Raw genomic sequence first — 12,679 nt, forward strand, 5'->3', positions numbered from 1 at the left:
AATAACCAGAAACCTTAACTATAGTTATGAAAGTAACCTCGCGTCATAAATGGTAAGGGTACTTAGTATATTTGTGATAGTGATAGTTTCAAGTGTTTTCGTACTTTGTCGCATGTTTAGTCTGATTCAAGATATTTTAAAAGTTCTGATCAACACCACATGTATGGGGATAAATAAAACCTCAAGGTTATCTCACATAAAAGTATTAAATATCCTGTTATTTAAAAACATCCATGTTTATTACAATAATAGGAAATTAAATCTCTAATAAAAGATTGATACTACAGTGTTTCGCTAACGTGTTTTGAAAGTCAAAGTAATGAAATAAAAAAGGTGTACTTCACGTTTCGAACTCTAGATAATTTACAGTTTGTATGTACTTCACGTTCCAAACTCTAGATAATTTACAGTTTGTATGTACTTCACGTTCCAAACTCTAGATAATTTACAGTTTGTATGTACTTCACGTTTCGAACTCTAGATAATTTACAGTTATTCATAGTTAAATTTGTTGCAGTTTTCTTTTAGTTTCAGTTTTATGAAACTGTATAATTATTTTTTTTTTCATTTTTCCATGAACAATAACAACATTTGTATTTTTTCTCAGCATCCAGCTGTCACCACTATTGAGGATTTTGTAGATACAACTATTGTCCTCAAGAAAGACAACAATGAACTGGGGATTAGTGTCACAGGGGGAAATGACACCTATTTGGTAAGATATTAAAAACTGATGACCAATTCTTAGGTCGGGTTAAGTTTATAAGTCTACTGTAAGTGACGTCACCAAATGTCTACAATAACGAGACATTTATAACTGTAGTAGTCTGCTTCAGAAGAACAATCTATACAATAACATTGTTTACTTACTTTAAGCATAGAGATTCACAATGGTCCATCCTCATTGTATTTCCACAGGAGTGAACCCTGAAATTTAGCATTCTTAAGCCCTTATATTTACTGTTCAGCTGCCGGCAGTATTATATTTATTAACGAAATTTAAATTAGTCTGAGATTTCTCATGGAGACTTCATTCTTAACTCTTTAAGAAACCCACACTGAGGAGATTGAAACTTAATAAATTTGAACCAAATTAGGGTAATTCTTTAGATATCAGTAACAATACTTGTCACTTCTGTATATTCAAGAGTAAAATGTTTTGCTTGAAACTTTATGAAACATAGTTTGCGAACTACATTTTGTCTCGTATTTTCATGCGAGGTTACAAAAAGGGTTACCTACGTATAGCACTCTTTAATTTTTGACCTGATAGACAGGAGAGAAAGCAGCACTCGCCACCAAATCTCAGGCTACTGTTATTTTGTTTGACAAAATATTTGGATTGGACCGACACTTGTATAGTGCACTCATGGGCGTAAAGTGTGAACATGTTTGTTTGTACGGTGAATCATTAACCATCAGGTTCACAGTCCGTATAATCCAACAACATGGTTACACTCAGCTTCAAACCCCAGATTTGTAAACAATACATACACTTCGTAAAAATTAGGAAGTATCTGTATACCAGTAAAGAACTCCACTAAACTCCTGTAGAGATTTAAGGAAATACCTGTATACCAGTAAAGAACTCCACTAAACTAGTACTATCCTTTAGAGATTTAAAGGAAATATCTGTATATCAGTAAAGAACTCCACTAAACTAGTACTATCCTTTAGAGATTTAAGGAACTATCTGTATACCAGTAAAGAACTCCACTAAACTAGTACTATCCTTTAGAGATTTAAGGAAATATCTGTATACCAGTAAAGAACTCCACTAAACTAGTGCTATCCTTTAGAGATTTAAGGAACTATCTGTATACCAGTAAAGAACTCCACTAAACTAGTACTATCCTTTAGAGATTTAAGGAAATATCTGTATACCAGTAAAGAACTCCACTAAACTAGTACTATCCTTTAGAGATTTAAGGAAATATCTGTATACCAGTAAAGAACTCCACTAAACTAGTACTATCCTTTAGAGATTTAAGGAAATATCTGTATACCAGTAAAGAACTCCACTAAACTAGTACTATCCTTTAGAGATTTAAGGAAATATCTGTATACCAGTAAAGAACTCCACTAAACTAGTACTATCCTTTAGAGATTTAAGGAAATATCTGTATACCAGTAAAGAACTCCACTAAACTAGTACTATCCTTTAGAGATTTAAGGAAATATCTGTATACCAGTAAAGAACTCCACTAAACTAGTACTATCCTTTAGAGATTTAAGGAAATATCTGTATACCAGTAAAGAACTCCACTAAACTAGTACTATCCTTTAGAGATTTAAGGAAATATCTGTATACCAGTAAAGAACTCCACTAAACTAGTACTATCCTTTAGAGATTTAAGGAAATATCTGTATACCAGTAAAGAACTCCACTAAACTAGTACTATCCTTTAGAGATTTAAGGAAATATCTGTATACCAGTAAAGAACTCCACTAAACTAGTACTATCCTTTAGAGATTTAAGGAAATATCTGTATACCAGTAAAGAACTCCACTAAACTAGTACTATCCTTTAGAGATTTAAGGAAATATCTGTATACCAGTAAAGAACTCCACTAAACTAGTACTATCCTTTAGAGATTTAAGGAAATATCTGTATACCAGTAAAGAACTCCACTAAACTAGTACTATCCTTTAGAGATTTAAGGAAATATCTGTATACCAGTAAAGAACTCCACTAAACTAGTACTATCCTTTAGAGATTTAAGGAAATATCTGTATACCAGTAAAGAACTCCACTAAACTAGTACTATCCTTTAGAGATTTAAGGAAATATCTGTATACCAGTAAAGAACTCCACTAAACTAGTACTATCCTTTAGAGATTTAAGGAAATATCTGTATACCAGTAAAGAACTCCACTAAACTAGTACTATCCTTTAGAGATTTAAGGAAATATCTGTATACCAGTAAAGAACTCCACTAAACTAGTACTATCCTTTAGAGATTTAAGGAAATATCTGTATACCAGTAAAGAACTCCACTAAACTAGTACTATCCTTTAGAGATTTAAGGAAATATCTGTATACCAGTAAAGAACTCCACTAAACTAGTACTATCCTTTAGAGATTTAAGGAAATATCTGTATACCAGTAAAGAACTCCACTAAACTAGTACTATCCTTTAGAGATTTAAGGAAATATCTGTATACCAGTAAAGAACTCCACTAAACTAGTACTATCCTTTAGAGATTTAAGGAAATATCTGTATACCAGTAAAGAACTCCACTAAACTAGTACTATCCTTTAGAGATTTAAGGAAATATCTGTATACCAGTAAAGAACTCCACTAAACTAGTACTATCCTTTAGAGATTTAAGGAAATATCTGTATACCAGTAAAGAACTCCACTAAACTAGTACTATCCTTTAGAGATTTAAGGAAATATCTGTATACCAGTAAAGAACTCCACTAAACTAGTACTATCCTTTAGAGATTTAAGGAAATATCTGTATACCAGTAAAGAACTCCACTAAACTAGTACTATCCTTTAGAGATTTAAGGAAATATCTGTATACCAGTAAAGAACTCCACTAAACTAGTACTATCCTTTAGAGATTTAAGGAAATATCTGTATACCAGTAAAGAACTCCACTAAACTAGTACTATCCTTTAGAGATTTAAGGAAATATCTGTATACCAGTAAAGAACTCCACTAAACTAGTACTATCCTTTAGAGATTTAAGGAAATATCTGTATACCAGTAAAGAACTCCACTAAACTAGTACTATCCTTTAGAGATTTAAGGAAATATCTGTATACCAGTAAAGAACTCCACTAAACTAGTACTATCCTTTAGAGATTTAAGGAAATATCTGTATACCAGTAAAGAACTCCACTAAACTAGTACTATCCTTTAGAGATTTAAGGAAATATCTGTATACCAGTAAAGAACTCCACTAAACTAGTACTATCCTTTAGAGATTTAAGGAAATATCTGTATACCAGTAAAGAACTCCACTAAACTAGTACTATCCTTTAGAGATTTAAGGAAATATCTGTATACCAGTAAAGAACTCCACTAAACTAGTACTATCCTTTAGAGATTTAAGGAAATATCTGTATACCAGTAAAGAACTCCACTAAACTAGTACTATCCTTTAGAGATTTAAGGAAATATCTGTATACCAGTAAAGAACTCCACTAAACTAGTACTATCCTTTAGAGATTTAAGGAAATATCTGTATACCAGTAAAGAACTCCACTAAACTAGTACTATCCTTTGAGATTTAAGGAAATATCTGTATACCAGTAAAGAACTCCACTAAACTAGTACTATCCTTTAGAGATTTAAGGAAATATCTGTATACCAGTAAAGAACTCCACTAAACTAGTACTATCCTTTAGAGATTTAAGGAAATATCTGTATACCAGTAAAGAACTCCACTAAACTAGTACTATCCTTTAGAGATTTAAGGAAATATCTGTATACCAGTAAAGAACTCCACTAAACTAGTACTATCCTTTAGAGATTTAAGGAAATATCTGTATACCAGTAAAGAACTCCACTAAACTAGTACTATCCTTTAGAGATTTAAGGAAATATCTGTATACCAGTAAAGAACTCCACTAAACTAGTACTATCCTTTAGAGATTTAAGGAAATATCTGTATACCAGTAAAGAACTCCACTAAACTAGTACTATCCTTTAGAGATTTAAGGAAATATCTGTATACCAGTAAAGAACTCCACTAAACTAGTACTATCCTTTAGAGATTTAAGGAAATATCTGTATACCAGTAAAGAACTCCACTAAACTAGTACTATCCTTTAGAGATTTAAGGAAATATCTGTATACCAGTAAAGAACTCCACTAAACTAGTACTATCCTTTAGAGATTTAAGGAAATATCTGTATACCAGTAAAGAACTCCACTAAACTAGTACTATCCTTTAGAGATTTAAGGAAATATCTGTATACCAGTAAAGAACTCCACTAAACTAGTACTATCCTTTAGAGATTTAAGGAAATATCTGTATACCAGTAAAGAACTCCACTAAACTAGTACTATCCTTTAGAGATTTAAGGAAATATCTGTATACCAGTAAAGAACTCCACTAAACTAGTACTATCCTTTAGAGATTTAAGGAAATATCTGTATACCAGTAAAGAACTCCACTAAACTAGTACTATCCTTTAGAGATTTAAGGAAATATCTGTATACCAGTAAAGAACTCCACTAAACTAGTACTATCCTTTAGAGATTTAAGGAAATATCTGTATACCAGTAAAGAACTCCACTAAACTAGTACTATCCTTTAGAGATTTAAGGAAATATCTGTATACCAGTAAAGAACTCCACTAAACTAGTACTATCCTTTAGAGATTTAAGGAAATATCTGTATACCAGTAAAGAACTCCACTAAACTAGTACTATCCTTTAGAGATTTAAGGAAATATCTGTATACCAGTAAAGAACTCCACTAAACTAGTACTATCCTTTAGAGATTTAAGGAAATATCTGTATACCAGTAAAGAACTCCACTAAACTAGTACTATCCTTTAGAGATTTAAGGAAATATCTGTATACCAGTAAAGAACTCCACTAAACTAGTACTATCCTTTAGAGATTTAAGGAAATATCTGTATACCAGTAAAGAACTCCACTAAACTAGTACTATCCTTTAGAGATTTAAGGAAATATCTGTATACCAGTAAAGAACTCCACTAAACTAGTACTATCCTTTAGAGATTTAAGGAAATATCTGTATACCAGTAAAGAACTCCACTAAACTAGTACTATCCTTTAGAGATTTAAGGAAATATCTGTATACCAGTAAAGAACTCCACTAAACTAGTACTATCCTTTAGAGATTTAAGGAAATATCTGTATACCAGTAAAGAACTCCACTAAACTAGTACTATCCTTTAGAGATTTAAGGAAATATCTGTATACCAGTAAAGAACTCCACTAAACTAGTACTATCCTTTAGAGATTTAAGGAAATATCTGTATACCAGTAAAGAACTCCACTAAACTAGTACTATCCTTTAGAGATTTAAGGAAATATCTGTATACCAGTAAAGAACTCCACTAAACTAGTACTATCCTTTAGAGATTTAAGGAAATATCTGTATACCAGTAAAGAACTCCACTAAACTAGTACTATCCTTTAGAGATTTAAGGAAATATCTGTATACCAGTAAAGAACTCCACTAAACTAGTACTATCCTTTAGAGATTTAAGGAAATATCTGTATACCAGTAAAGAACTCCACTAAACTAGTACTATCCTTTAGAGATTTAAGGAAATATCTGTATACCAGTAAAGAACTCCACTAAACTAGTACTATCCTTTAGAGATTTAAGGAAATATCTGTATACCAGTAAAGAACTCCACTAAACTAGTACTATCCTTTAGAGATTTAAGGAAATATCTGTATACCAGTAAAGAACTCCACTAAACTAGTACTATCCTTTAGAGATTTAAGGAAATATCTGTATACCAGTAAAGAACTCCACTAAACTAGTACTATCCTTTAGAGATTTAAGGAAATATCTGTATACCAGTAAAGAACTCCACTAAACTAGTACTATCCTTTAGAGATTTAAGGAAATATCTGTATACCAGTAAAGAACTCCACTAAACTAGTACTATCCTTTAGAGATTTAAGGAAATATCTGTATACCAGTAAAGAACTCCACTAAACTAGTACTATCCTTTAGAGATTTAAGGAAATATCTGTATACCAGTAAAGAACTCCACTAAACTAGTACTATCCTTTAGAGATTTAAGGAAATATCTGTATACCAGTAAAGAACTCCACTAAACTAGTACTATCCTTTAGAGATTTAAGGAAATATCTGTATACCAGTAAAGAACTCCACTAAACTAGTACTATCCTTTAGAGATTTAAGGAAATATCTGTATACCAGTAAAGAACTCCACTAAACTAGTACTATCCTTTAGAGATTTAAGGAAATATCTGTATACCAGTAAAGAACTCCACTAAACTAGTACTATCCTTTAGAGATTTAAGGAAATATCTGTATACCAGTAAAGAACTCCACTAAACTAGTACTATCCTTTAGAGATTTAAGGAAATATCTGTATACCAGTAAAGAACTCCACTAAACTAGTACTATCCTTTAGAGATTTAAGGAAATATCTGTATACCAGTAAAGAACTCCACTAAACTAGTACTATCCTTTAGAGATTTAAGGAAATATCTGTATACCAGTAAAGAACTCCACTAAACTAGTACTATCCTTTAGAGATTTAAGGAAATATCTGTATACCAGTAAAGAACTCCACTAAACTAGTACTATCCTTTAGAGATTTAAGGAAATATCTGTATACCAGTAAAGAACTCCACTAAACTAGTACTATCCTTTAGAGATTTAAGGAAATATCTGTATACCAGTAAAGAACTCCACTAAACTAGTACTATCCTTTAGAGATTTAAGGAAATATCTGTATACCAGTAAAGAACTCCACTAAACTAGTACTATCCTTTAGAGATTTAAGGAAATATCTGTATACCAGTAAAGAACTCCACTAAACTAGTACTATCCTTTAGAGATTTAAGGAAATATCTGTATACCAGTAAAGAACTCCACTAAACTAGTACTATCCTTTAGAGATTTAAGGAAATATCTGTATACCAGTAAAGAACTCCACTAAACTAGTACTATCCTTTAGAGATTTAAGGAAATATCTGTATACCAGTAAAGAACTCCACTAAACTAGTACTATCCTTTAGAGATTTAAGGAAATATCTGTATACCAGTAAAGAACTCCACTAAACTAGTACTATCCTTTAGAGATTTAAAGGAAATATCTGTATACCAGTAAAGAACTCCACTAAACTAGTACTATCCTTTAGAGATTTAAGGAAATATCTGTATACCAGTAAAGAACTCCACTAAACTAGTACTATCCTTTAGAGATTTAAGGAAATATCTGTATACCAGTAAAGAACTCCACTAAACTAGTACTATCCTTTAGAGATTTAAGGAAATATCTGTATACCAGTAAAGAACTCCACTAAACTAGTACTATCCTTTAGAGATTTAAGGAAATATCTGTATACCAGTAAAGAACTCCACTAAACTAGTACTATCCTTTGGAGATTTAAGGAAATATCTGTATACCAGTAAAGAACTCCACTAAACTAGTACTATCCTTTAGAGATTTAAGGAAATATCTGTATACCAGTAAAGAACTCCACTAAACTAGTACTATCCTTTAGAGATTTAAGGAAATATCTGTATACCAGTAAAGAACTCCACTAAACTAGTACTATCCTTTAGAGATTTAAGGAAATATCTGTATACCAGTAAAGAACTCCACTAAACTAGTACTATCCTTTAGAGATTTAAGGAAATATCTGTATACCAGTAAAGAACTCCACTAAACTAGTACTATCCTTTAGAGATTTAAGGAAATATCTGTATACCAGTAAAGAACTCCACTAAACTAGTACTATCCTTTAGAGATTTAAGGAAATATCTGTATACCAGTAAAGAACTCCACTAAACTAGTACTATCCTTTAGAGATTTAAGGAAATATCTGTATACCAGTAAAGAACTCCACTAAACTAGTACTATCCTTTAGAGATTTAAGGAAATATCTGTATACCAGTAAAGAACTCCACTAAACTAGTACTATCCTTTAGAGATTTAAGGAAATATCTGTATACCAGTAAAGAACTCCACTAAACTAGTACTATCCTTTAGAGATTTAAGGAAATATCTGTATACCAGTAAAGAACTCCACTAAACTAGTACTATCCTTTAGAGATTTAAGGAAATATCTGTATACCAGTAAAGAACTCCACTAAACTAGTACTATCCTTTAGAGATTTAAGGAAATATCTGTATACCAGTAAAGAACTCCACTAAACTAGTACTATCCTTTAGAGATTTAAGGAAATATCTGTATACCAGTAAAGAACTCCACTAAACTAGTACTATCCTTTAGAGATTTAAGGAAATATCTGTATACCAGTAAAGAACTCCACTAAACTAGTACTATCCTTTAGAGATTTAAGGAAATATCTGTATACCAGTAAAGAACTCCACTAAACTAGTACTATCCTTTAGAGATTTAAGGAAATATCTGTATACCAGTAAAGAACTCCACTAAACTAGTACTATCCTTTAGAGATTTAAGGGAAATATCTGTATACCAGTAAAGAACTCCACTAAACTAGTACTATCCTTTAGAGATTTAAGGAAATATCTGTATACCAGTAAAGAACTCCACTAAACTAGTACTATCCTTTAGAGATTTAAGGAAATATCTGTATACCAGTAAAGAACTCCACTAGACTAGTACTATCCTTTAGAGGTTTAAAGGGAAATATCTGTATACCAGTAAAGAGAACTCCACTAAACTGGTACTATCCTTTAGAGATTTGGAAATATCTGTGTATACCAGTAAGGAACTCACACTAAACTAATTTTTATCCTTTAGAGATTTAAGGAAATATCTGGATACCAGTAAAGAACTCCACTAAACTAGTACTATCCTTTAGAGATTTAAGGAAATATCTGAATACCAGAGAAAGAACTTCCACTAAACTAATTTTATCCTTTAAGGATTTAAGGAAATATCTGTATACCAGTAAAGAACTCCACTAAACTAGTACTATCCTTTAGAGATTTAAGAAAACTATCTGTGTATGCAGTGAGCTCCACCACTAAACTAGTACTATCCTTTAGAGATTTAAAGGAAATATCTGTATATCAGTAAAGAACTCACTAAACTAGTACTTATCCTTTAGAGATTTAAAGATATCTGTGTATACCAGTGAAGAACTCCACTAAACTAGTACTATCCTTTGGGATTTAAAGGAAATATCTGTATACCAGTGAAGAACTCCACTAAACTGGTGCTATCCTTTGGAGATTTAAGGAAATATCTTTATGCCAGTAAAGAACTCCACTAAACTAGTACTATCCTTTAGAGGATTTAAGGAAATATCTGTATACCAGTGAAGAAACTCCACTAAACTAGTACTATCCTTTAGAGATTTAGGGAAATATCTGTATACCAGTAAAGAACTCCACTAAACTAGTACTATCCTTTAGATATTTAAAGGAAATATCTGTATACCAGTAAAGAACTCCACTAAACTAGTACTATCCTTTGGGGATTTGAAATATCTGTATACCAGTAAAGAACTCCACTAAACTAGTACTATCCTTTAGAGATTTAAGGAAATATCTGTATACCAGTAAAGAACTCCACTAAACTAGGTACTATCCTTTGGGATTTGGGAAATATCTGTATACCAGTAAAGAACTCCACTAAACTAGTACTATCCTTTGAGATTTAAGGAAATATCTGTATACCAGTAAAGAACTCCACTAAACTAATCCTATCCTTTGAAGATTTAAGAAATATCTGTATGCCAGTAAAGAACTCCACTAAACTAGTACTATCCTTTAGAGATTTAAGGAAATATCTGTATACCAGTAAAGAGAACTCCACTAAACTGGTACTATCCTTTTAGAGATTTAAGGAAATATCTGTATACCAGTAAAGAACTCCACTAAACTAGTACTATCCTTTGGAGATTTAAGGAAATATCTGTATACCAGTAAAGAACTCCACTAAACTAGTACTATCCTTTAGAGATTTAAGGAAATATCTGTATACCAGTAAAGAACTCCACTAAACTAGTACTATCCTTTAGAGATTTAAGGAAATATCTGTATACCAGTAAAGAACTCCACTAAACTAGTACTATCCTTTGAGGATTTAAGGAAATATCTGTATGCCACCAGTGAAACTCCACTAAACTGGTAACTATCCTTTAGAGATTTAGGGAAATATCTGTATACCAGTAAAGAACTCCACTAAAACTAGTACTATCCTTTGGAGATTTAAGGGAATATCTGTATATGCCAGTAAAGAACTCCACTAAACTAATTGCCCTATCCTTTAGGGAGTTTAAGGAAATATCTGTATACCAGTAAAGAACTCCACTAAACTAGTACTGCTATCATTTGAAGATTTGGGAAGTATCTGTATACCAGTAAAGAACTCCACTAAGCTAATACTTATCCTTTACAGAGTTGGGGAAATATCTGTATACCAGTGAAGAACTCCACTAAACTAGTACTATCCTTAGAGGATTTAAAGGAAATATCTGTATGCCAGTGAAGAACTCCACTAAACTAGTTGCTATCCTGGCAGAGATTTAGGGAAATATATCTGTATACCAGTAAAGAACTCCACTAAACTGGTACTATCCTTTAAAGATTTAAGGAAATATCTGTATACCAGTGAGAACTCCACTAAACTAATGCTATCCTTTAGAGATTTAGGGAAATATCTGTATGCCAGTAAAGAACTCTCACTAAACTAGTTTTATCCTTTAGGGATTTAAAGAAATATTTTTTATGCCAGTAAGAGACTCCACTAAACTAGTACTATCCTTTAGAGATTTAAGGAAATATCTGTACAGCCAGTAAGAACTCACTAAACTAGTACTATCCTTTGAGATTTGGGAAATATCTGTATACCAGTGAAGAACTCCACTAAACTAGTACTATCCTTTGAATATTTAAGGAAATATCTGTATACCAGTAAAGAACTCCACTAAACTAGTTTTATCCTTTAGAGATTTGGAAATATCTGTATACCAGGAAAGAACTCCACTAAACTGGTACTATCCTTTGGGGATTTAAGGAGAATATCTGTATACCAGTGAAGAACTCCCACTAAACTAGTACTATCCTTTAGAGATTTAGGGAAATATCTGTATACCAGTAAAGAACTCCACTAAACTAGTACTATCCTTTAGAGATTTAAGGAAATATCTGTATACCAAAAAGAACTCCACTAAACTAGTACTATCCTTTGGAGGATTTAAGGAAATATCTGGCATTGAGTAAGGAACTCCACTAAACTGGTACTATCTTTTTAGAGATTTAAGAATATTTTTGTATACCAGTAAAGAACTCCACTAAACTAATTTTTGCTATCCTTTAAGGATTTAAGGAAATATCTGTATATACCAGTAAAGAACTCCACTAAACTAGTACTATCCTTTAGAGATTTAGGGAAATATCTGTATACCAGTAAAGAACTCCACTAAACTAGTACTATCCTTTACAGATTTAAGGAAATATCTGTATACCAGTAAAAGACTCCACTAAACTAGTTTTATCCTTTAGAGATTTAAGGAAATATCTGAATACCAGTAAAGAACTCACTAAGGTACTACTATCCTTTGGGGATTTAAGGGAAATATCTGTATACCAGTAAAGAACTCCACTAAACTAGTACTATCCTTTAGAGATTTAAGGAAATATCTGTATACCAGTAAAGAACTCCACTAAACTAGTACTATCCTTTGAGATTTAAGGAAATATCTGTATACCAGTAAAGAACTCCACTAAACTAGTACTATCCTTTAGAGATTTAAGGAAATATCTGTATACCAGTAAAGAACTCCACTAAACTAGTACTATCCTTTAGAGATTTAAGGAAATATCTGTATACCAGTAAAGAACTCCACTAAACTAGTACTATCCTTTAGAGATTTAAGGAAATATCTGTATACCAGTAAAGAACTCCACTAAACTAGTACTATCCTTTAGAGATTTAAGGAAATATCTGTATACCAGTAAAGAACTCCACTAAACTAGTACTATCCTTTAGAGATTTAAGGAAATATCTGTATACCAGTAAAGAACTCCACTAAACTAGTA

Source organism: Tachypleus tridentatus, unplaced genomic scaffold (assembly GCF_004210375.1).
Source record: "Tachypleus tridentatus isolate NWPU-2018 unplaced genomic scaffold, ASM421037v1 Hic_cluster_1, whole genome shotgun sequence".
Classification (NCBI taxonomy): Eukaryota; Metazoa; Arthropoda; class Merostomata; order Xiphosura; family Limulidae; genus Tachypleus; species Tachypleus tridentatus.